We start from the raw sequence: 26,641 nt of genomic DNA, 5'->3' as shown, positions 1-26,641 counted from the left end.
CTTCAAGGTGATAGTACAGTTGGAGTATGTTGTGTAATATAAAGTATTCCCAGTGGGCATTGGTGGGGTACCTACTTAATAATTCCAACATACTTTTAAAAAATTACAATTTTAAACTGTTGTCTTTGTTTGCTCATACAAATAAGTTCCTTTAGCCTATGAAGACATATTTAGAAACTGAGATTCCAAGTTGTTTTTCACTAAAATAGCAGAGTATTGGGTGGGATTATTTTCAAGAATTTATAGAACTGACTGTTTTATTTGTTCCTTTAAGTGATTGTGCTTCCTTATCAAGTTTAAGAAACTAGAAGTAATTGAAACTAAAGATCTTTATTTTTCTTCTGAGTAGCTGAAATATCACTATGATATCTTTGTGTGCATGAAACTGACCTCAAGCCTAGATTGAAAGGAATCCCATAGTCTTTGCAATTCATTTCTGGGCCATCCTTCAGCAAAGTCTGTGAATCATTTTTGGTTATGCAAACGTATGTGTTGTTTGGGCAGCAGGGATGAAGGGTGCTGGGGATTCTTGTGATGTTTATTATTGGCCACCAGAGGCTGCTCAGAGTCCACCATACTCATTTCACTGAGGATTATAGTCCTAGTGGTAAAAAGAACAAAAGAGGTCTTGCTCTGCCATCTCTTTGAACTGGGTTCTCCTATAAAACTAATACATTCCTTTGAGGTCTGGTCTTTGTAGCAATTAATTAATTACCTCAATAAAGAACCAAAGAACAACAACAATTCCAGACTAACTGATGACAGTCCCATCCTTTACCCCTTTGTTTTTCCTCTAGCTTCTTCCTTAGCATTTTGCAAAGAAAAAGTATTTTTTTTCTGCAATCTCCCAACTAATTTCACTTATTTTCCTTATTTTTGTGAAGTTAACATTTTTAAAAACTTTAATAATTTAGTTTTTACATTTACAAATTCTTGTGTTCTTTTTTGCACTTTCCACATTTTCCCTTCTTCTGTCTACATTTTTCATAGCCATCTCCACTTACACGTTTCCTCCAAAAACTTTTATTTCATGACTTTACAATCCACTTTTTTTCAAATCTTTAAGTAAGTGACTAAAAACTGAAGCTGGTAATATGATCAATGGCATGATAACCAAATGGTGCACTGCCAAATGGAAGATCTGTCATAGGTTTGGAAGTGCATTCCTCACCAAGGGCTTTTGTTGCTTAGCATTACAATTGCTGATTTCACTGGCACTATCAAAACACACTTAAAGATCAAACCTGACTAATTTACCTCTGCTAACTACATCACAAAAATGATTCTCTGAATGCTTATGTACAGATTTCCTTAACATATGTATGTATACCATATGTGCTTACTGTTGTTGCAGTGTGAATTTAGGGTTTTATGAAGTGATAAGCCACGTTTTAATAGTTTTAACAGAAGGCACACTAGTTGTTAACATGGTAACACCTTGCCAGAACAATGTTATATCCATTTTTGATGCTAGAAATAGGCTAGATGCTGGGCTTTAAAATATGTAATGTGAGTGCATATTTAGCACTCGTATCTGGTCAATATATTATCTTCATCAGTCTCTTGGGCTATTGCCTGTAGTTTTATAAAAATGTGCAGCCCTAGACTAAATATTAATCCATTTCTCAGTAATTCGGGAAACAATATGCGAATATGGACCCCAGCACTGCAAATACTTTAGCATTTGCCTAACTTTACTCATGTGCATAGTCCCATTGATTTGAATGGGCCTACTCACATGAGTAAAATTACCAAGTATTTGAGTGTTTGCAAGATGGGCCCATAGCTTGGAGGAATAATTTTCTTTGTTCTTGTAAGAATTATTAGATTATGCGTGAAATCCTGGTCCTATTTAAATCAATGAGAGTTGTACCATTGATTTTAACAGGGCCAGGATTTCACTCATAACTTATTAAAGTAATTAAAAGACAATTTTAAAATATCTCTCTCATATTCCTAACATACCCCCCAAGCGCTAATCTTTTATCTGTAACTTGATACATTTTAGGGATTAGGCAGTGAATGGCCAAAGCAGCTTACCTGGTTCCAAAACGTTATGATATTTGGATCATCAGAAAAAAACAGGGAAGGTTCTCATGTCTTCACTTTTCAGATTTTTTAAATAAACCAGATAAAATGCAAAATTAGCATGAAATCAGCATTTTCAAACTTCTGTTTAGTAGCATTGTTAAGAAGATTGACAAGGATAAAATTCAGGTTAAATTGCCAAATATCTTGTCTTTCCAGTAACTCATTTAAACTTGCCATTCTTAGGAGGGAATGCATGAAAGCATTTACCCGTGAGTAATACCTTATTAAACTGTCATGATTTAATGTAACACATTTTTCTCTCAATTTGCATGCCTGACAATAAACTTCCTAAATATCACCTTCAGGACCATTGGCAAAAAAAGTAACCCAACTGAAATAAATGTTGGATCAGCAACGTGGGACAACCACAATGCCCCATGTGAATACAGGACAAAGGGCTTAAGCCATTAAAAACTATATGGTCCATTGCCATGCTAATGTTGAGTTCTTTGTGCAGAATGGGCTTGTTGCCTTGTAAACACATTTCCATGATTCATTAAATCCTGTGGAATAACCCCCACCCCACAACAATCCCAGTACAATGGAGCAGTCATTTTTAGATTTAATTATGAACAGGCAACACAATGAGCTGCCTAACTTGCCCACTTTTGCTGAAGGACCAGTGTGTCTACAGACCTTTCCTTTAATTAACAGTATAAACATTTTAGAAACCCATTACTTTTTTAAAAAGAAAAGGGGGGAGTCTTGAAAAAATAATAAGGGTGCATAAATGAATGCCATTCGGGGCACTAATATTTCATTTAATCGAGTTGCACTGGTTTTGCACACCTATTTAGTATTCAGTTTAATAGAATATAGTAACCATAGTAACCAATGTATAAAGGGCTATGCAACTGCTTCAGACTCTGCAATGTCTTCTTAATGAAAATGCCATGTTAATATCTAAAACAATTTTGTTGATACTATCAATTGGAAAAAGCTACAAGGAGAGATTGTGTATAAAATCCTCAAGAATCCTGACCTTGCATTATAATTTTTGCCTTTTAATTCAAACACTGGCTTCCCCTTGCCCATTTACTTGTGTTATGTATTCCTGGAGTAACCAGTGAGTGTGTGGGTGTAGTCTGCAGAGGGCATTTCTACCATTTTAGACTCTGCATGGCAGCCACCTCCATTTCCTTTGCAGCTTCAAAGATGCCCTGGGGTGAGGGTCTACTCTTGTGGTGTTTGGAAAATGGGCATGACAGCCATGTTCTCCTGCTGTGTCATTCTGAAACCTCACAGGGGCTTCAAACAGTAGCTGCCTGCTCCTGCCAGCCTCTCCCTGCTCATTCCACAAGACAATACTTCAGCCCCTTCCACTGCAGCCTGCTCCTTTCCCACTAGTTTAGGAACTGCACAGGTGGGTGGCTGTCATGTGGAGCTCCCAAGCTGCACAGGAGCCCTTGAGCAAATACTAAGCAGCCACATTTGAAATAATAATTTCTTCTAAGGTTTTCATCCAAATATGAGTTTCCTTCTTTTTTTTCTTTTAACTGAATGTGAAATGCAATAGTTTTATGTTTTCACCAGGGCTACATATTCAGAATGAGGTATGTAAAATAAGTGGTATGATTCTATGATACTAAATGGTTTTATAATCCGTGGACATGGCTTCACAATTCAGTGCAACTCTGCTGCATAAATCGAGAGATTCATAGATTCTAGGACTGGAAGGGACCTCGAGAGGTCATCGAGTCCAGTCCCCTGCCCGCATGGCAGGACCAAATACTGTCTAGACCATCCCTGATAGACATTTATCTAACCTACTCTTAAATATCTCCAGAGATGGAGATTCCACAACCTCCCTAGGCAATTTATTCCAGTGTTTAACCACCCTGACAGTTAGGAACTTTTTTCTAATGTCCAACCTAGACCTCCCTTGCTGCAGTTTAAGCCCATTGCTTCTTGTTCTATCCTTAGAGGCTAAGGTGAACAAGTTTTCTCCCTCCTCCTTATGACACCCTTTTAGATACCTGAAAACTGCTATCATGTCCCCTCTCAGTCTTCTCTTTTCCAAACTAAACTAACCCAGTTCTTTCAGCCTTCCTTCATAGGTCATGTTCTCAAGACCTTTAATCATTCTAGTTGCTCTTCTCTGGACCCTTTCCAATTTCTCCACATCTTTCTTGAAATGCGGTGCCCAGAACTGGACACAATACTCCAGCTGAGGCCTAACCAGAGCAGAGTAGAGCGGAAGAATGACTTCTCGTGTCTTGCTCACAACACACCTGTTAATACATCCCAGAATCATGTTTGCTTTTTTTGCAACAGCATCACACTGTTGACTCATATTTAGCTTGTGGTCCACTATAACCCCTAGATCTTTTTCTGCCGTACTCCTTCCTAGACAGTCTCTTCCCATTCTGTATGTGTGAAACTGATTTTTTCTTCCTAACTGGAGCACTTTGCATTTGTCTTTGTTAAACTTCATCCTGTTTAACTCAGACCATTTCTCCAATTTGTCCAGATCATTTTGAATTATGACCCTGTCCTCCAAAGCAGTTGCAATCCCTCCCAGTTTGGTATCATCTGCAAACTTAATAAGCGTACTTTCTATGCCAATATCTAAGTCGTTAATGAAGATATTGAACAGAGCCGGTCCCAAAACAGACCCCTGCGGGACCCCACTCGTTATGCCTTTCCAGCAGGATTGGGAACCATTAATAACAACTCTCTGAGTACGGTTATCCAGCCAGTTATGCACCCCACCTTATAGTAGCCCCATCTAAATTGTATTTGCCTAGTTTATCGATAAGAATATCATGTGAGCCCGTATCAAATGCCTTACTAAAGTCTAGGTATACTACATCCACAGCTTCTCCCTTATCCACAAGACTCGTTATCCTATCAAAGAAAGCTATCAGATTGGTTTGACATGATTTGTTCTTTACAAATCCATGCTGGCTGTTCCCTATCACCTTACCACCTTCCAAGTGTTTGCAGATGATTTCCTTAATTACTTGCTCCATTATCTTCCCTGGCACAGAAGTTAAACTAACTTCTTGGTGCATAGTTTAGGTCTATGCCACACGGTACAAAGCTCCCAGACCGTAATCTCATAAAGTAGACATCTCATTGCCCACAAGTCAATGGGAGAGGTATGCAGGACCAGGGCCAACAGGATCACTGCTTTATGCCAGCTGAGTGGGTGGAAAGGGGCATTTATATAAATGAGAATTAGGCCCATACAATTTAGTTATAGTTATGGAGAGAGAGAGAGTAGTAATATAAAAAAAAAATCCTGTTGAGGAAGGAATTAAAAAATGTGACTGTATTTGAGAGAAAGGGTGGTCACAAGCATTAAAAATTGCATGCAGTGGCATACAGGGCATATGCTAAACTACCCCCATGGTGAAACATAATGTAGCGGGTATTTCTGTGCTTCACTTTTACTGCTGTTGGTGACTAGTGATGGTACCTGACGGGAGTGCAGTGTACGCAGGAATTTGAACCTCTGGGTGTTCCAGCAAAGAAACACAAGCAGTCATGAAGGGTGTAACACACCTGTCAGTTTTTGTGACTTTGGATACTGAAATGTCAGAAGCTGATTGAATAAACTGGGGAAGAAAGAGAAGCATAAATGAAACACACTGATATAGCCTTTGTTTCTGTGCTTGCCTTCATACTGCACAAGCACTACCTGTATCAGCCTTCAGAATTTTAACTTACTGGAATGGCACAAAAATAATGGCACTTCACATAAAAATATCATAGTTTCACAAATCAATAGTTCACTCTTTTTTTATGGGTGTGTCTTATAAAATGAAAAAGAAAACAATCAGAGAATCTGAATGTAAAACAGCTTTGCCAGAAACCTAGGGAAGTACATTATCTTTTTAGCCATTATCTTTTAGTACCAGCAGCGTTTAACAAAAAAGAGAAGCCTACGGAGGAAACACATCTGGAAATGTGTCCTAAATAAAGTAAAAATTCTTTTGGGAAGTGGTAAGCCTATACTATGTCTGTAATTAAAAGAAATGAGGTATGGTGGCTCATAAAAAACCATCTGAAAACAGTTTAAAGGTTAAAAAGAGGGCTCCCTGGCATAGATAGAAGGGTAAGAACTGAACAGACCAACTCACTCCTCGCAGGGCGCTGCTCACTGTCAGACGACTTAAAAGTGTAATGTTTCAACTCATTCCTTACTTAGCTGGCATGTATATAAATAATTTTAAGTACTAAACAATGCTACTGACAAGAAGAAAAACAGCATTCATGTGATAGGGAAGACTGAAATTGTTTCTTTCTTACTCCTAATAGTGTATGACTAATGTTTAGAGACATCTGTCCATGTCCTTGTGGATTACTTCATTAAATCCTTAAGGCCCTTTCTGTTTTCATCTATGGCTTCTGTTTTTCCTCTTCTACAAAGCAAGAACAAGAATGCTTTCTGCTGGGTTTCCCTAAAACACATATTGGGTAATCAGCCCAGAGAGTCACAGATGACAGTAACTGAAGCAAAGTCAGAGGTACTGTAGCTGTATGGGACTGGATTTGATGTAGGGTTGCCAACCCTCCAGGATTGTCCTGGAGTCTCCAGGAATTAAAGATGAATCTTTAATTAAAAAATATGTAATGTGATGAAAGCTCCAGGAATATGTCCAACCAAAATTGACAACCCTACTTTGATGGGGAATCTGAGGTGCTGTCCTGACAATTAAAAACATCAGAAATTTATTCAAGCCAGATCCTGAGGCATTTATTCAGGTAATCTCTCATTGATGAGCAAAATCTAAGGACTTCAGGATTTTGGTCCACTGTATTTTTGCACCGACTTGATCATGCTAATATGACACACAAAAATCATATTGACAGGTTTACCTATTTGGCTAAATGTTTAGCCCAACTGTGTGTAGGGGGTGAGGGTGGGGGGAGAAAGGATCCTTACTTTTTAATTGAAGTAAAAAGACGTCAGCCGTTTTGATTCTAAGGGGGGAACTGAAGTGTATTTTTAATCACACCTCAAATAGTCTATTCATTGCATTAACTGTTTGATTCATATTGTCTTTCTCACTACAGCTATATTAAGGGATTGGAAGATGCAGCCCCATTCTGCAGGGGGCTGTTCTTGCCAGGCCTCTCCTTTCCCATATAGATCAAATTCTCCCATTCCTCCCTCTGCTCCTATCTGTCTAGAGGCTTATATGGCCCTGATTACTACAATATCTTGCGCACCTTTTTAGTATTTATAGATTTATCCTCACAACATTCTTAGAGAAGTGTAATTATCCCCATTTCACAGATTAGGAACTGAGGCAGAGAGATATTAAATGACTTGGCCAATGTCACACAAGAAGTCTGTGGTAGGAAATCTAGGTCCAGTTCACAGCTCCTGAGTCTGAATCCTGTGTCTGAACCATGACACAGTCCTTCAATATCTGCCTCCACATTTCGCTATGAGTTCTTAATGGGCTTCAGGGTGGGACATTCCCTCTTAGATCCTAGTAGTGTCATACAATTAGCAGGTTTGTAACCTAACAGAGATGCATTTTTGAGAAGGGGAATATAATGTTTCAGTTGCTTGGTGCAGAGTCTCATCTCCCATGGCAGGCTGCTGGCAGAGGAACAGAGCTGGTCAGGAATTTTCCATTGGAATAATTTTTTTTGATGTAAAACGCAGTTTCCACAGGAAATTTTTGATTGTGCCAAAATTTTTCAATTTTCCAGTTGGAAATCTAAACAAAAGAATTTTGTTTTGGGTTGATTGAACATGAATAAAAAAATTCTGAATTTTGAATTGACCTGAAATGTTTCATTACAACATTAAACTGCATTTCCCTATTGTAGAGATTTGCCTCCTGGGAGTGGTAGTTCCTGCTGCCTGCATTCTCAACCTGACTGGAGCACATCTCCCCTAATGCAATGCACTCTCCCCTTTGATCGAGCAGTGTGGTATATCATGGGCATCATGTGGCTGTGGGTAAGTCATGGGAGATTTAGTCTGGTGAGGGAGCCCAGCGCTTGGGGGAGAATGATGCGCCCATGATGATGGGTGCATCATTCTCCTGATCTACAACTCCTATGAGGCAATGTGTCCCCACAGGGAAATGCAGTTTAATGTTGAACTGACTCAAAATGAAACATTTCACCATTTTTTAATTGAAACTTTTCAGAACTTTCAACTTTTTGTCACAATTTGGGTCAAAAACAAATGTTGAAATATAAGAGTTTCTCACAGGTCAGAAACTCTGATTTTTCTCAGCTCCACAGAGGAACTTTCATTCTCCCAGTGAACGGGATAGTTGAGGTCCTTTGGCTATCACAGGGTGTAGAGTGTCCCACTGTTGCATCAGGGTTTGCACAGCATTGCATTAGGTCTGACTGACTGCTGTATTTGAGGTCAGGAAAACAATTTCTTTCAGTGACAGAATGGCTTGGCTTATGAGGACTTTTTTACTTGCTTTGGTAAATCCATGGCAGGCTACTGGGGCTAGCGGAAGTAATCTTCATTTGGAAAGGAAAGATTTGCATAGAAGGGTGAACTTAGTTAGCATGGAGGTCATGGCATTTTGAACAGATGAGAATTTGGCTTTACCAAGTAGACACAGGGTCCTACAAAATGCTGTGGGACCACAGGGCCTTGTAGGCTAGGTTAGAGTTTGGTAGCTTATTTCAATTTAACAATTTATCCCACAGGTTTTATTTAAAATTTCATTAAAACTCTGGCTGGAGGCTCTTAATCATCATATTCTTTGTCTGAGAGTATTTATTTGAGTGTATGTTGTGGGGGAGCAGGGTTGCACTTGGTAAAGTATTTTTATTGCAAACTATGACTTAATGTGTGGCCATCGATATAATATATCCCTTAAGCTTTGCTTCTGAATCCGTACTGGTTTAGCATTATTTATTAGGGGCTTGATCCTGCTACCTTTAACCATGTTGAGTAATACCTTATTTTGCAAGCATTCAATAGGACTACTCTGGAATAAGGTACTCTTTAACATCGATAAGGGTAATAAAAAATTAATTCCATCTCTTTTCTTTGACATGTTTTGCTTCTTATGTTCATGTAGGCTTCACAGGGGCTTGACTATTAAGAGAGAAAAGTAATCAGTGCGCTACTTATTTATCTATTTTTCTGTATATATTTAGTAGAAATAAGGTTTTAACCAATTAGTCTTAAAAACTGATATAAATATGCAAACACCAGAGTAAATTAATTGTGATTTACATTAAATTCTGCATGCATGTAGATCTTGGTATGTGTTAGACTTTTGTAGTCTGCTTTTTTTTAAATTTACGATATTTCAGTCTCATTTTGGAATATAATATCAGTCTTCCTGTAGCTAATTTAATGCACATGAATTGCAATGTGCAGTTCGGCGATCAAGTATCTGTCTTGAAGCACAGAGGCAGTGAAATGAAATGCTGCAAACATTTTCTTTTGCTAAAATATTTTAATCAAAATGTGTAGTTAATTTTGTCCATTAGGGCAAATACAGTCTAATATTCTTTTACCACTTTTTTAAAGCAACCCCCATCCCCTCAAAACCCTGCTCTGTAATATTTTGGATGAGATCCTTCAGTCTGTCTGAGCTGTGCTTGGTGCAGGACCTGGGAGAAGATTGGGGAAGAAGTTCACTCAAAGTCCTCTTCCCTACTTCTCTAGGGCAGTCCTTGAGCTACTCAGAGGCCAGTTCAGCCCCTGAAGTCATTAGAGCAGCCTGAGGGATGCTGTAATTTCCATTGGTAGTAATGGTCCTCTAGGGACCATTCTGCTAGCTGAGGATTTTTAGAATTCAACGTGCTCTAGTCACACTCATCTGTGTCTGGACAGGTGTCAGCTTTCCAATGCCTTCTCCTAAATAACCTTTCCTATGGAGTGGCCTGGCCCCCTGCCCTTGGAGCCTAGGAAGTCTCCCCTGGGACATTCTAGAAACCTCTGCTGGTACACCTGAAAAGTGGGTGGTAGTTACCTCTCTGCTATACTGAGTAACTGTGATTAGTTGATGATTTTTTTAAGTGGTCTTCCCTCTCTGACCCAAACAATGGACGCATCTCTACAGGGGCGGCTCCAGGCATCAGCGCAGCAAGCGCGTGCCTGGGGCGGCAAGCCGTGGGGGGCGGCGTGCTGGTCCCTGTGAGGGCGGGAGTCAGGCGGCCTTTGGCGGCATGCCTGCAGGAGGTCCGCTGGTCCAGCGGGTTCGGCGGCAATTTGGCGGTGGGTACGCTGAAGGCGCGGGACCGGCAGATCACCCGCAGAAACGCCGCAGAATCCGTGTGACCAGCGGACCTCCCGCAGGCATGCCGCCGAAGGCAGCCTGACTGCCGTGCTTGGGGAGGCAAAAAACATAGAGCTGTCCCTGCATCTCTAACATAATGGGGAACCTGCTGGCTCCATATTTAAATTCCTAGTTTCCATAATACACAGTCCCATATTAGAGCATCATGAGAAAAAGCTCCGAGCCACAGTGGAAATGTCTAATCTGGAGTGTCTTCATACTTAAAGATATTAGACTCCATCAGTAATATTTTATCTTCTCATTTTGGAAATATTTTGGAAAATTTTTGCACATTTAACTATATAACTATATAACAGCTTGTGTTAATTAACATAGTTTCATTGATTTCAGTAGAACTATGTTGATTAAACCAGTGAAGGATTTGACCCATATGATTTATTTCTATATTTATTAGTGGTTGCTGGAAAAATTCAATGAAATATAAGAATGGAATTCTGCACAGTTTTGGGAGGGTGATTCCCTCCCTCTGTATTTTCAGGTCAACTTTAATATTTATACTTTTAAAACTCTATGCATTTTTCTTATCAACGCCATGTTCTTGGGATATTTTTGGCTCCCTACAAGCTTTTAGTTCAAATATTTTATTATGTTTCTTTTGGAGGTTATTTATATATTCTGTTTTTGTTATTGCCACTTGAGAATTAAAGAGAGTATTTTGTATTCTGGACATCCCAATCTTCCTTCGGATGTTGGTTTAAAAATCACTGAGGAAAGGGCATATAAAAACTACTTGTGGAGAATTTCAACCACGTTAGTTTGGGTGTGAAAATTAGCTCGGTCTGCCTGAAATGTGAAGGATTAGATGATTACTCATTTGTGAAAAATAATGGGTCTTTATTACCCTAAATTATTTATATCTAAAATCAAAGGCAATCTGTTTGTGATAGACTTCACATCTTGAGATGATGATGATGATTATTGTTTATAGCATCTGGCTTAACAGTCCTTTTTCAAGCTTGGCTTTTTTTTTGTTTTGTTTTGTTTTGTTTTTAAACGTGTTGGGCCAAATTCATACCTGGTGTCAGCATAGCTGGTGCAACTCTATTACTCCATTCTGATGTAGGACCAGATCCTGGGGTCAGGCCTGGCTGTATCTGGCACAGCTCAGGATGGGGACAGTGTGTATCCTTATCTTGGGGCTGGCTAGGTTATTTTAATGTATATTCACTTCCCTTGGCCCAAAGGGGCCATTATGGCAGTTGGAGATCAGATGGGTGTAAAGAGGCCTTGGTTCCATCTGCATTGCCCTGGTCCCACACCCTATGTCACTAGCAGGTAGCAGCTCTGTGCCAACTGAGAATTGTTCTATGCCAGAACAATTGTTCAGTGTCTGAGGAAGCCAGCTATAGAGCAGCTTTGCACCTGCTCAACCAGTTCAAATCCACCTGGAGTACTGGAAAATTGGACCCGAGTTTGGATCAAATCGTATGCATTGGGAAACATAATAAGCTGTCATAGACCAGATACTTTATGTGAAGTATTAGGCATGCCCCCAAAAGATAAAAATATGGTCACACACAAACGCGTGGCTGAATCAGATTTTTTTCATGTGACATTTGGCAAACAAATTAGTTTGATTATATAAGGTAACAATGTGCTCCCTTCCATTCAAAGTATATAACTTTCAATCTGTCAACACAGAAATAGCCTCCGTCAGATCACAGTAATCAAAGCTGATTCGTCTATTGTCACAGAAAAGTAACTGCCTCAACAAGCCTGCTCTTACTGCTGTACAGTAGCTCTCAACCTGCCAAGGCCCAAATGTATGACCTTGGCCTGTACATTGGGCACCAAAAAGAGTCACAACAGAATAGTTAAGGAAGGAAACTGAGAAGATGTGAGATTAATTTATAGACTGTACGTTGTTTCCAGAGCTTAACGTCATAGCTGACGTCAATAATTATGGATTAGCTAGTGACTCAATATGTAAGACAGTGTTTCCACTATAAGTGCAAACTATTTCTCATGCAGGAAGTCTTTGCTCTGATAATTTGTTTTGGAAAGTATGAGGTTAATTAGGGCAGAGTTAACTGGATAAGCCATTTTGAGGACTGAGACTTAGAACAATTTTTATGAAGTGAAAAACCAACACCGTTTCAACCTATTTCCCCTCCCCTCAGAACTTTACAAGGTCTTGTTATAAAAACTTCAAACTTGTCCAATACACTAATTCTCATTGGCCTACCCCCCAGTCCTATTGAAATCAATTGGAGTTTGCCAAAAATGGGATTTGTCCCAATGAAAAATAATACATAGCCTGTTTTTACCAAGATGCAGTGCAAATATGTTTCATTATTAGGGACTGATGTTTCTGGTCCTACATATATAATAACTTTGGGGAGAGGTCTATTGAATGTTGTCAATGCTAGTCCACCTGATTATAGACTAAAAAGTGACTCTCCAGCCCTTACTGTTGGTGAAGACAGCTTTAAAAATGTAAATCCATGAGTAGGTTAGTACACTTGTAATCATTTTTCTTTCAAAGAGACATCTTCACAATCATCTTCGGAAAAATGTCAGGCTCCCAGCCGAGCTTGCATATTCAGAGAGACACCTCTTCCCCTGTGTTGCTTAGTGAGAAGGTATGAGAAAGCACTTCTACCATACCGGAGGAACCAAGCTATCGAGCCTTCTCCTCCTCCTTGCAGCAGCCTCATGTCATCTGCAGAGGCAATAGGGGCTGGATTTTAAATGTTTCTTCCTCCAGCAGTGGAATCTTCTTTCTCTTCCCTGAAGCCGGTAAAATTACTGTCTGTCCCCTCTATTCCAGAGATGGAAGCAAAATAGTCCTTCAGGAGGGGCAGGGAATGACATTGCCCTTTCACCGATCCACATGGTAATGACACTTCCTCAACCTCTCAGTCATATTGTTTTATCCTTAGGGTTAGGGGCCTAGCGGCAAAGTAAATTGAAATCTGGACCCAAACCCTGATCTTTTCAACATTGTCCAGAGTTTCAGGGTGTCCAGAGCCAAGATTTTATGTCAGGTCAATCTCTCTTTATCTTCTGTCTTGCGGGAGACTTGGAATAGGAACCTTTCCAGCCCCCTTATGTGAGTGCAGAATGTCAGAACAGCCAAGTTTTCAAAATCCACCCTCCCAGGTGATTGCACTGTGTATTGACAGTTACGGACTAATCACAAACCACACTCCTTGAATGTGAAAAGTTAATTGAACAGGTGATAAAATGCTGACCAGGTGAGATATTTAGATTACCTGAGTAAAAATGTTTCCCCACAACATGCATCCTTATCTCTTTGGAATGATTCCTTAGTAACACCATACAGGTATTGGTTTTCAGCAAATAGGGCCATATCAATTTTTGATGCCATAATCCGCTGACTAGTCATGAAGATAAAACCTATATCTTGTGAGAAAATATATGGATTGCCAGTCACTGTGTGTGGCATTTTAATAGATGCAAATTTCTAGAAACTTTCTTCACCTTTCCTCATTCTTTCAACATAGGAGTTTCTACTGCATCTGTTGTTATGTGAGAGCCCCACTGAAATGCTGGAGGCGGCTCTTAGGACTCCCTTGTTAAAACTCTGACTCCAAATTGAAGAGAGTGTAGGGTGATTCCCCAGCCTTTGGTAAATTTTGCCTCTCTCTGGCTACTGCTAAATCACCTTTGCCACAGCAGACTTATCTCTGGGGCTCAAATTACTTCAGAAGAGCATTTTTTTTTCTTTTAGAATGCATCATATTAAACCAAAGTCCATGTTTTTAAAAGTATTTAGGTGTTGCGGTGTTCAGCCTTGCAATGCCTACCTGATTTAGGAGATAACTTTTGAAAATGAGACAATGTAGGCCTTTAGGAGCCTAAATCCCATTGACTGTCAATGGGAGTTTTGGCTCCTCCGTGACTAAATCCCTTTGGAAAATTATACTTACGCTCCATAATCAGTTAGACATTGCAATGCTGAGTGCAGCAATGCCTAAATACCTTTGAAAGTCTGGGCCCAAGTATCAGGTATCTTCCAAAAATGTTCCCAGGGAGGATTCTCCTAGGTTTATCTACAGTAAAAGGTCTTCACATACCATATATATACACATTTCAAATTACATTATCTGAACCCTAAGCTAGGGATGTAGATATTTTTCAGGAACAATCTATAAACATTTATTTTAAAGTGCACTTAATGCACCACTCTACCCTGCAGCCACTTAGAGCTGCTCCAGCAGTGGAAAGAGTCCCTAAAGCCTCTGTAGCTGGCCCCAGGATCACTAAGTCATCCCCTCTGGCCCAGTGTAGATATCATGGTTGGGGTTTTCCTTATGCCTCTATTCACGACAGCCATGTTGGCCCGTTAGGGCTGAAAGTGAGAGCAGCCTGAACTCTTTAACTGAAGTGTGAGGACCATACCTGTGTACAGCCAGGCCAGGGTCAAGAGAGTGGAAAGGTATCTTAAAGCCACCTTTCCCCTCCTCCTTCCACCCTGAGCTGTGCAGTGTGTTCTTTGACTGCAGCAGAGCATCTGGTCCAGTATGGTATTACTTCCTTTCTCAGCTGTGTGTATATGAGAAAAAGCTTTTAAATAGCAAAACAAAGAAATAGATTCCCCAATCCTTCACTCCCATTTCTATAACATACACAGCCTTGGTACACGGAGCTTATCACAGGCCAAAAGAAAACACATTTTAAGAACCCCTTTACTGAACTATTGGCAACACATCACTGTGACACCTTATGCTGCAGCTCAGTGCAAAAGATTCCTGGAGCTGAAAGGAATTTTCTGGGTAGTGACTACTTCTTGCCTTGATAGAAACAGCCATTGCTATAGCAAATCCATGACCATGGGGCTTTTCTTCAGACATCAGATTTGCCTGATTGTCCCTTGAGATCAAAAGACAGATTTCCATTTAGAGTGGAACAGAGGAACTAGCAAGCTTCTAAACTGATCTTAAGTTTGAGGCTGGGAAAGAGGGGGGAGGGGGAGGGAGAGGCAAGAGGGGGAGGTGAGAGGGTTAGAGACTTGAGGAGGTGGTGTGAGTGTATAATTCTGTAGATCTGCCCCTTTTCTTGGCTTAAAAATGGTGCAAGTCAAGCAGCAGCCACATGTTACACACACAGCTCCATTTTAAAAGAAAGCCACTAAGGGACAGATTATGCGTGCTGTGCAACTAAAAACAGGTCCTATTGGACAAAGCAAAAAAGCTCCACCAGTTGTATTTTATAATCTGGATATTTTCTTGAAATTCAAAGTAGGGTACAATACTACCTTAGGTCTGGAACCTGTATGCAAGAATGATTCCCCCCACCCCACCCCCACCCCAGGGAAGGCAGGAATCACCCTTCCTAAAGAGAAAAATTAAAGTAAAATGTTATGGAGAGGGTTATACATTTACTAGTGAGACAAATGAGGATTTATCACAGAACATTTTGTAATTTCTATAGCTTTGTTTGCACATGTTCATATGTTTCTGTTCCTCAGGGCACATATATATTTGGTATATATGTAAATTAGATATAGCATGTTTTTCCCTCTTTACTTCTTATGTTTTATATATTGTAATCTGGTAGGACTTCAAAAACAAATGTTTCTTAAATTGCTAGTGACATATGTGGTTCTAAATAGAATGGGTGTTACTACACCTTACAGTTTTTTGGTTAAGTATTTGGGCATCTCTCCAATATTTGGGTAGTTTTTACTGGCTATTTACATTTCAAGTGTGTGTGTGTTTTTTAATCTCAGGAGCCTGTTAAACTTTGAGCAGACCCAGAGCAGTAAGATAAGAATGGAAATAATCTCTTATACCACAAATTGACTTCCCTCTTTGTAGCCTTAGACACTGTTTCCAGCTGCTTTCAGTCTTTTAAATCCTTGAAAGCTTTCCTAATCCTCATGTAGGCAGTCTCTCTGTGTTATACCTCCCTCCCCTTTCTGCTGATTGGTGAGGCTATTTCATGGCCTAATTCAGCCAACTACTACATATCTGAGCCGTGATTTGAAATAAGAGCAAGGCAGACAGTTGCCTCCCTACGCCTGACTTTTAATAGGCTAGAGGAAAGGTTGCAAAACTTGACATTGTCTTAGGAAGAGTCCCCACAGCAAAAAATAAAGGAAAATGAGAGAGAGAAACTTAGCAGCTTGTTTATATGGAAACTGCTGATGGATTTTTGTTTTTACTTTGAAATTACACTGTAAATTTGAATTCAGATTGTTTCCTGCTGGATGGATAATGGAATTCTAAACATGAGGCAGGTAAGGAACATGCTGCAAAGCATTTAGAGATCTATAAAGGAGGGAGCAAAGGGGGGGAAAGTTGGGTTGGTCTGTAAATATTTGCTTTGTTGGACTAGATAGCATTTGCAGAAACCTTTAGATTTTTAGCCTGAAGATCCTTTATAAATAAATACAAATTAACCAGTCTGATCTTTCAGTTTGATCTTATTGCTCGTAAGTGATGTCATGCAATTCATTGTTTGTTTCAATTTTGTAAATGGCATGAAAGCTGTTTGTAGGATATGTAAATCAATTCCAATTTGCCCTGGGTTAAATATATTGTGTAGACTTTCTCACAACCTTGTTTGACATGTAGAATAAGAATGTGTTGTTTAAACTGTAGAGGTGTGTGGGAGTGATTTATTAAACATGCACAGCAACTCACACACAAATTGCCAATACTTATATTTTAAAGCAACTGAAAAATTTAATAGTCTCAAGCCGTTTTCAAAAGTAGTACTGTAACATTGCATAAAAGAGCCTAGAAAACCAATGATTTTTCAAATACGCTTACTTTTTTAAAAGCTTGCTATCCACATGAATGGACAAAAACAGCTGTTTGCTTATTCTCAAACTTGAAGGTCACAACGGGATAACAATTTGATACTACACTGTTTGTAGTTTTGCAATTAAAATATGCAGTTAGAACACAGAGAGTACAGAGCACTGGCAGATGTAAATCTCAGCCTTAAAGCAGAGCTTGGCTCTGAATTAAAGACCCTGGCAAATCAACATCTTAAAATCAATACTTTGTTTTACGAATAGCCACTGTATGAAAGTCAGGCTGTGAGAAAAATGTTCTTGTTTCTTTGTGAGAGTCATAGTCTATTCAGGCAGCTTTCTGAAATCAGTAGGACTTGGGGCATGGCGGGGGTAGAGGGGAAAGGAGGGTAGAAGCAGGAGTAGAGTTTGCACCTGCAGTGGAAATGGAGCATTTGTTTTTGTTTTTTTTTTCAACCACTTTTTGAAAACAAGATGGAAGCACTCATGTATTTTAGACCATTTTGCCATATGTGGAGGAAAAGCAGTTTTTGCCAGTGGGCAAAAACCTGCTTTTTACCTTTTTAAAGATTGTTGGGGGGAGGAGGGGAATTCTTGTCACAGTGGAGTGCAAATGGAAACTAAAGTTTACTTACTGCATTGCTTGGGTTCAATTAGTCCTTTATCTATGTGATCAGCAGAATGCATTGTCACCACAAAAAAGAACCTTAGTAAAGGGAGGTGTCAAAGAGGATCAGAAGAAAGTTGGGATATGTCAGAGCATAAGAATACAAAACAAACATTGCTACAAACAGATGAATGCTGCCTATCTGGGATGCTTCTATTTGAAGCAGATGGTTGTAAAGTGTGTATTTGTGTGTGTGAATAAATAAGAAGAAGAAACCAGGAGAGGAGAAGTTGAAAAAGGAGAGTGGGAGTTAGTGAGAAAATAAAAAGCACTAAAGTTCTTCAGGGACTCCCCAATAAAAAGAAAAGAGGAGGGACAGATTTAGCATTAGAATATGTTTGACTCATTATATAATACCCACCTCCCTCCAACAGAAGTCCTCCTCTTTCCACTTCCTCTGTGGCAGCAGTATCTCCTGGGAAGTTGCATCCATGAAGTTGAGAATATGGGCCTGATTCTCCCCTCACAGTAGCTTTACATTGCTGCAGCCCCATTAATTTTAATGGAGTTACTCCTGGTTTTTCCCTCTGTATATGAGAGAAGAACCAGATCCAATAGGGCAGACCTTTGCCTGGTATAAATTGTCATAGCTTCATAATGGAGCTTCACAGCAGGTGAAGATCTGCCCCTGTGGGTTTAGAGACACATTTTTGTGTAAGCTTTCCCAGCTTGGTTGACCTTACTTATACCACATGCACAATTCTGAAGTTGCCACTGGATTTCAGTGGTGTTTGTGTGTGAAATATTTCAGTTTGGCAGAGAAAAATCTGTTTTCTCTAGTTTACTACTAGTTCTTGCTGAACAAAAGCCAGTGACCTAATAGTCTAGAGTTGAAGGGACTAATCATGCATATGTTGACAGAGATCAAACAGCCTCTTTGCATCTTTAAAATGGTGATTGGAGATGTTGATAAGCCTCCAAATGTGATGACCAAAGGACAGTACAAAATAAGAAAGCAAAATATTCAGGAACTGAAGTGCCATGAAATTGGAGGCATGAGATGGTTAGGAATCACTTCTGATTTTTATTTGAAAATTTCTGAAGAGAATGAGTACTCAGGAAAAAATGTGCCTTTTCTATCTGCCAGCCAATTTGTTGTCATAATCATAGTATAGTTTGGATTTGCAGGGTTAACTATCAAACAAATCTGTGTGTCATCGCATTGAAATGAAATACACTGTGCTGATGAATGATCTGGCCCACAGGCAGCATACAGATGCTGAACAATAGTGCATAGGTTCAAAATAGTGCAATGCAGCTAACTACCCTAGCTGAAGAGCAGAAATTACTCATAGAAATGTAATATGCTGCCTGTTGGGCTGATAGGATTCAACCTGTTTTACAATCGTGCCAGGCCAACAGTCCCTAGTGGGACATCATTGGTTGGTTGTACGGAATGCTGTGCTGAGATTCATAAATGAGACAGGTAAAAAGAAGTAGCCTTTTATTAGGAGGTAATTTAAAACCTCAGCAAGGGCTGTGACTGTCTCTGTTCTGTCTGATATAAATAATAACTCGACTGAAACCTCTATAATGAAATTGTGAAGTTTCCATACAACAGCTTTGTACACCACATCTTTGAAAGCACCTTGGTAATTCTGAAGCTGGGAAATTTCAGGCTTCTAGTCAAAAATATGTCCCTAGGAAGTGGAACTGTGTAGTTTCTTAAGAGGGTCTAACATGCCAGCCAAATATATACTGTACCAGGAAACAAAACTTCAGCTTCACTATGGATATTGAAATTTCCATCTACTAAAACTCTGACCAGCTCACCACTTGGGAAAAGAGATCAAAAGAGTAAGAACTCTTAAAGATCAGAAGTTTAGATAAGAACACAGATGTGTCAGCGGTCCAAGATTTATTGAGGCCACTGTGGCTGGGTGCAGTTCGCTTGTCTGTATTCTTGGTATTTACTTTAAAACTGGAGAGGGCAGTGTGGTATCCGTTTTAGGTTCCCCAAATGGATTTAATAGAAACTAGGTAATCAATTAATTTTTAATATTCAAACCCATTTTCAAACTATTTTTGCTCACAACAAATAATATCCTCAAACATACTAACACCATAATGCAGCACATAGGAATTCTGTGAAGGCAGATTTAGGGCTTTATTTTCCACTCAAGTCAACGGCACTATTCCTATTGACTTTGATCAGGGCAGGACTGGGCCCACAGTCCTATAAAAGGGTCCTATAAGACATGCAATTTGCTAATGGATCATTATGAACCTAATTAAAAGTGAAGATAAAATCTGTAAGGCACAGAGGCCATTTCAGTTCTTATTTATCATAGCTGTAGTCATATAGCTTTTATAGTATATGATTCATAGAGTGCATACATGCTGAATAGAATTTTAGTCGATAACACATGTAAAACATAAAATCATCCCTCTTCCGTACAGATGTTTAGCTTTTTAGCATGTGGTTTCTATTTCCTACTTTCTTTAGTGCACCTTTTTAATTCTTAATTTATTCCTTGCTAAGAAATCTATATCCTTGTCCTGAAATATTGTAATCATAAGACTTGCTTTAGGAAGTGCTGCTTAGAGTTCCATGCCATCTCTTTTTTTTTTTATTTTATTTTTTTCAGGGGCTGTCTTTTCTCAGAGATAAATTCTCATTCTAGACTTCTGTTTTTGTGTGCCATATATAATAAAGAAAACAAGTATATGGAATCTGTGGGCTGAGAGTGTATCAGTTAATTAGTGGCTGGACATTACCCGGTAGGAAGTCTGGCAAGGTTTGTGTGTGTGTGTGTGTGTGTGTGTGTGTGTGTGTTGTCTGCTTTCTTTGATCACTTGTGTGGTAAATAGACATGCAGAGTAACTATGGCAACGTGCTGTAGGTTTGTGGGAACAGAGGGGACTCAATCACTGGACAAAGGATAGTTTGTTAGAATAGTTGGTTATGATTAGAAAAAGGTGGCACCGAACAGGACTTTTAAAAACGTAAGTTTTGAAAAACTCAAATTTATGTTATCAATTGGAAAATAACATATTCTTCTATAGCTATGAAAGATCATGCCATGTTTGCGGGTGGTGGTGGAGAGGGGAAACAGAAATAAATCTAAGTATAAAATGGTGCTATTTGATTATTGTTCAGTATATGCCTTTCGTAAAACTGAATTTGTTTGAACCAAATGCACATATTAGTGTTTTTAAAAATAAAACCTTACATATTTAAACCTCGTTGGTGGTTTGTGTATTAAGGCTGGAAGACTGGCCTTATGCAGTGTCTAATAAAATCTTTGTACAACTTAGGTACAGTATCTTTTGATCACATTTCAGTTACCTACCTGTAGAGGTCAGACTTGAAGTTCACAAAAACTTTACATGATAGAATTTAAACCAGAGTTAAGAGTAAACATTTCAGAGCAGACATAGCCACTTCCTTATTAACTTTATACTGAATTACTTAATGGTATCATTAGTTTATAAATAGCATATTATTAAATAATATATATACAATGGATGTGCATAACCACCTTGGAATAAATAAAATCGGAGCCTTCTCCCCCATCTTGAACAGAACCAAACCTAAACCTTTTATTAGGTTCTAAATTATTTAGATATGTTTCTCTCTCACTAATCTCTAACAGGCTTCTACCTTTGATGAAATATATCTCAGGTTCTCAGAATGTCTGGCATTCTTTGCTGGGCTGGCTGCTGACTTCCAATCTAACAAATTCCAGGGCTTCTGTGGGATCAAAGGTGGGGGCAATTTGGCATTCTGGACCCCTTCTAACCTGGGGAAGCCTTTGAGCTCAGTAAAAATAGTGCCAGACCTTAGAGTCCATCAACAGAATAGCACTAAAGGTAAGGGGTCTGCTGGAGGGTGGGTCAGGGATACTCTTTGCGACTGAGGAATTAGTAAATGCTCAGGGGACTTGTTGGAGCTCAGCAGAGTAGAAAGATGGAGTCAGGGAGAAGAATCAGATGGGGTGGGAGGAAATAGGGGCGGAGAGGCAGAGATGAATGTAAGGGGACTTTTGTCCCCTTACTAAAACTCAGTGTGTGTGTGGGGGGGGGGGGGGGGGTTCGGTTGGCTAGTTCCCAGTACTAAAAGTAAGGGGAAGGGTCAATGGGAAATCAGGACCCTGAGACTCACAATCCCCAGGGGCAATGGGGAGAGGCCAATACTCTAGGTCAGCCTGATTGGCAGGGCATGGGCAGGCTAATGAGGGAGTCAGGAGGCCAGGGTGGTCCCATCCTCCATGTGAGCTGGAGCTGCCTGGGTCACAGATTGAGGGGGGAGGGATAGTTCAGTGGTTTGAGCATTGGCCTGCTAAACCCAGGGTTGAGCGTTCAATCCCTGAGGGGGCCATTTAGGGATCTGGGGCAAAAATCTGTCTGGGGATTGGTCCTGCTTTGAGCAGGGGGTTGGACTAGATGACCTCCTGAGGTCCCTTCCAACTCTGATATTCTATGATTGGGGCCGAGCTGGGGAGCGGGGCCGTGCCAGCCAGAGAAGCAGCCCAGGGAGCAAGTCTGTGCTGGGAGCAGAGGCACAGAAGCAGCTCAGAGAGCAGACCTGTGCTGGGAGGAGATCTGCAGCAACAAGAGCCAGAGGGGCCAGAAAAAGCAGCCCAGGGGGCTGGAACAAGAGCAGCATCAGTGCTGAGGCAGAGTGGAGTTGGAGCTGGGGCTGGAGCAGTTAGGAGCTGGGTGCAGTGAGTAGCTGGGGAGAGCAAGGGGGACCCTGGGTAGTGGGCCCATCACAGGGAGATGCCCCCAGCCAAGAGGTCTTATAGGCCGGACTTGGGGGCAGGGGATCATAACCCCAATGGGTGGCTGACTCTGGGAAGAAGAGTCCTGCCACTGAGAGCATGTGGCCACCGCCAGAACAAATGCCCAGCCTGCAGCACAGCCAGGGCCTGAGAAGGAGGCCTGGGACTTATGAGAAACAGACTGTGGACTTCTCTTACATTCTAGAGACTGCGGTTTGTGATGTCCCCATGCCACAGAGCAGGGTTGTGTGTTTTCCTTTAACCTTTTGCATTTTTGCCTTATTTTTTAAAATTGATTGCTGTTTAATAAATTGTATTTGCTTTGAACTGTATGTAATGATCAGTGGGTCAGGGAAGTGTCCAGTGCAGAGAGAGCACGCTGGAGTGGGGACACCCTAGCCCCTGCCCTAAGTGACCATGGCAAGATTGGGGGTCAAGGCCCCCAGGAATCCTGGGCCCAGCCTTGTTGGGGTTCTGAGGACTCTGCCACACAGGAGAGTGGAAGGGAGCCCTCGAGGTCAGGCAGGCCTCTAGGTAAAGAAAGGGGGAGCGAGGACTCAGATCCTTTCGCTAGCCCACTTCATCGGGGTAGTGTATAAGCCAGGAAAGTTCCCCACAATAGCAGGCCTGGTCCCCCTCTTACACTAGTAAGAGAGAAAGAAAAGGGATACACACAAGTGTGGATAAAGGTTTGAATAAGCTTCAGAACTTTCAGGGCTTATTTGAACTGAACTTCCAAACCTTTTAAGGTTTCCCATACACTAGTCCACCTTTTGCTGCACAGTTTTTTTGCACATTTGTGCTATTTAGTGCTTATACTGTTTCTGCAGGTTGTAAAGAGTTATTGTACATCACTTGAGATCTCAAGCCTGTAATATGAAATCTACCCTGTATGGAACTTAAAAGGCACCAAAATGGTTTGATGAAGTTCAGTTTGATCTGATGTTTGTAATAAAAATAGCTCTTAATATTTCAAAGTGATACTTCCCTGTTTCCTGCAGCTTCGTAGATATTTATAATACCATCTTATGGTGATATGGGTGGAAAGATGTGCAATTCAAAAAAGCTGGAATATAACACTTTAAGGTGTTTTTTATTTGGCCCTGCAATATGATTAGATTTTTCTTGTAACATGTCTAGGTCTAAACACACTTTGAAAAATACTAAAACGATTAAGAGAAAGCTAAGGCTCTACTCCTGGGACAGTGACTGAGAAGATGCAATGGGTTTGGTATCAATTTTTATTGTAACAAAATGGACTGTAGTGACAATATTTTGCCACAATAATACATTTTTATTACTGCTGAAAGGAGTTGGTACTTGATAGTCCATCACACCTTGACTATTGACCCTTTAACTCCCCAACTCTGAGTCAAAATTCTCTGTGTGTGTTTTGATCCTGGTTCACTGAAGTCAAAGGTAAAACTGTCATTTACTTCAGTAGCACAGGGTCTGATCCTGTCCCATTTTATTAGTGAGATTCAGTGATGCATTTAATTAATTGTACAGTTGGTGTGTGTGTGGAAATGATTCTAACACATGCAAAATCTGACGAGTGCCCTTTGAACGTTGTATTTGGGGCCACTTCTCTTTGGGTTTTTGGTACTAAAACTTACATGTGTTGTTCCAGTTCCATACCAAGTCTTCCTCAAACCCACACCCTCTGCCTCTTGGTATGAGCTGACATGGTGAGCAGAGTACAATATAATCATGCAATGAAAAAATTACAATAGAGAAGTTAGTTATATCCTTAACAGAAAATATTCTGACATTGACATTTACGTTGTCAGCTGCAATGTTATATTACAATATATTTTAGTCTTTTGTAAGGGGAACAGAATCCCAGCTTTAATTGTACATTAATGACAGTTTTGCTTAGGGGAATCAGTATAAATCTTGTAATTAGATTAGGAAAAGAGGTGAAAAGCACTGACTTTTACTGTCCTCATTAAGTTGAATTTTAAGTACTGGGGGGAGGGGAGTAGAAGTGCCATATAATATGGCCTGCTCCTGAATACACTTAAGCACCTGTGTAACTTTACTCACGTGAGTTTTCTGTAGAGCTGTCTATTAATTGCAGTTAACTCATGCGATTAACTCAAAATTAATTGCAATTAATCACATTGTTAAACAGTACCAATTGAAATAAATATTTTTGGATTTTTTTCTACATTTTCAAATATATTTCTATTACAACACAATACAAAGTATACAGTGCTCACTTTTATAGTGCAAATATTTGTAATAAAATGGTAAGAAAAGGTTTTTCAATTCACCTCGTACAAGTACTGTAGTGCATTCTCTTTATCACGAAAATGCAACTTACAAATGTAGATTTTTGTTGTTGTTGTTACAAAACTGCACTCAAAAACAACATAAAACCTTAGAGCCTACAAGTCCACTCAGGCCTACTTCTTGTTCAGCCAATCACTAAGACAAACAAGTTTGTTTACATTTATAGGAAATACTGCTGCCTGCTTCTTGTTTACAATGTCACCTGAAAGTAAGAACAGGCATTCACATGGCATGTTTGTAGCTGGCGTTGCAAGGTAATTATGTGCCAGATATGCTAAACATTATGCATCGTTCTGCTCTGCTTTGGATCGTTATCGAGCAGAACGCATCATCATGGATGCATGTCCTTTGGAAGCACGGTGGTTGAAGCACGAAGGGACATATGAATCTTTAGTGCATCTGGCACGTAAATATCTTGCGACGCTGGCTACAACAGTGCCATGAGAACACCTGTTCTCACTTTCAGGTGGTGACATTGTAAACAAGAAGCGGGCAGCATTATCTCCTGCAAATGTAAACAAACTTGTTTGTCTGAGCAATTGGCTGAACAAGAAGTACGTCTGAGTGGACTTGTAGGCTCTAAAGTTTTACATTATTTTGTTTTTGAATGCAGTTATTTTGTACATAATTCTACATTTGTAAGTTCAACTTTCATGATAAAGAGTTTGCACTATTGTACTTGTATTAGGTGAATTGAAAAATACTATCTTGTTTTACAGTGCAAATATTTGTAATAAATATAAAGTGAGCACTGTACACTTTGTATTCTGTGTTGTAACTGAAATATATTTGAAAATGTAGATACCATTTATTTTTTTGTTTTCTATTACATTTTTGGATAACAGCGCAATTAATTGTGCAATTAATCACAGTTTTTTTAATTGCTTGACAGCCCTAGTTTTGATTAGTTTCTTTCAGACTACTCATGTGAATAAAGCTATTGATGTGCTTAAAACATTTGCTAGATTGAGCCATAATACTGTGAAGCTAGTAAAGTAATGAGCAGAATCACTTGATGTTTAAATAAAATGGTTCAGATCCTCCACTGATATAAATTTGACAGTTTCTATCAAAGTCAATGGAGCTTTGGTGATTTACATCACATAAGGATCAGGTCCAGTGTTTTCGGGGAGAATGCTAAGTTCCGCTAATTAGGAGAGCAAGGAAAGTTTAGAAAATGAACCTAATTGCCTGTCTGTCTCCCTTCTTCGCCAAATTTTTTGCAGGACATAAATCCAGAAAAAAGGAGATTCAGAATTTACCTTTTCAATAAAAAACAAAACATTTTGACATTCTTGAAATGAAATGTTTCTTTTCAGTGTATTGAACTGACTTAAAATGTTTCATTCTGAGCCTGTTAAATACTAAACTGTATTTTCCCCTAGTAGCACATTACCTCATGGGAGTTGTAATTCAGGCACCTGATGTTGCCTTTCTCCCGTAGAGGCTAGTCTCCATGGCTGGACTACATCCCCCATAATGTACCCACAGTCATATGACTCATGATGCACTAAGTAGTTTAGTCAGACGGAAATCCACATTGCATTATAGTCCTCATGGGAGCCTGGCCCATAGAGAATGGGGTCTGAACTGCAAACCCTCAAAGCAATGCTCTGATGGGAAATTCAGTTTAATGTTTTGCTGAACTATTTTGAAGTGAAATGTTTCAGCTCAAAACATAAAATATTCCAAGTCACGCTGACCTGACCAGAAATGAAACATTTCAATTTGATTTCCCAATAGAAAAATGAAAATTCTCAGCTAAATTATCAACCAGCTCTAGATATCAAGAATATCCAGAGTTATCCAAAAATTTTGGAATAATTATAACTCATGCTTCAGGTCATAAGCCAGTTTCTATTAGAGACCAGGAGGAGACCTGGAGTGAAGG

At 39.7% G+C, this 26,641-nt stretch overlaps 1 protein-coding gene across 2 annotated transcripts in view; it reads left to right on the top strand.

Moving 5' to 3' along the window:
- LOC112112642 (E3 ubiquitin-protein ligase Midline-1) overlaps positions 1–26,641 on the top strand; it is a 352,433-nt gene that overhangs the window by 139,136 nt on the left and 186,656 nt on the right. The window contains exon 1 of one of the 2 annotated variants that reach the window (XM_026648403.1): positions 16,297–16,542. The exons of the other annotated variant lie outside the window; for it this stretch is intronic. The gene's annotated coding sequence lies outside the window, so the exon portion shown is untranslated. Of the gene's footprint in view, positions 1–16,296; positions 16,543–26,641 lie in introns of those variants that run through there. 2 annotated transcript variants of the gene reach the window in all.

The sequence above is a fragment of the Terrapene carolina genome, unplaced genomic scaffold (assembly GCF_002925995.2).
Source record: "Terrapene carolina triunguis isolate 2854851 unplaced genomic scaffold, T_m_triunguis-2.0 Scaffold22, whole genome shotgun sequence".
In the NCBI taxonomy this organism is placed as follows: Eukaryota; Metazoa; Chordata; order Testudines; family Emydidae; genus Terrapene; species Terrapene triunguis.
The sequence above is the reverse complement of the archived record's forward strand: the minus strand, read 5'-3'. Positions and strand labels throughout refer to the sequence as shown.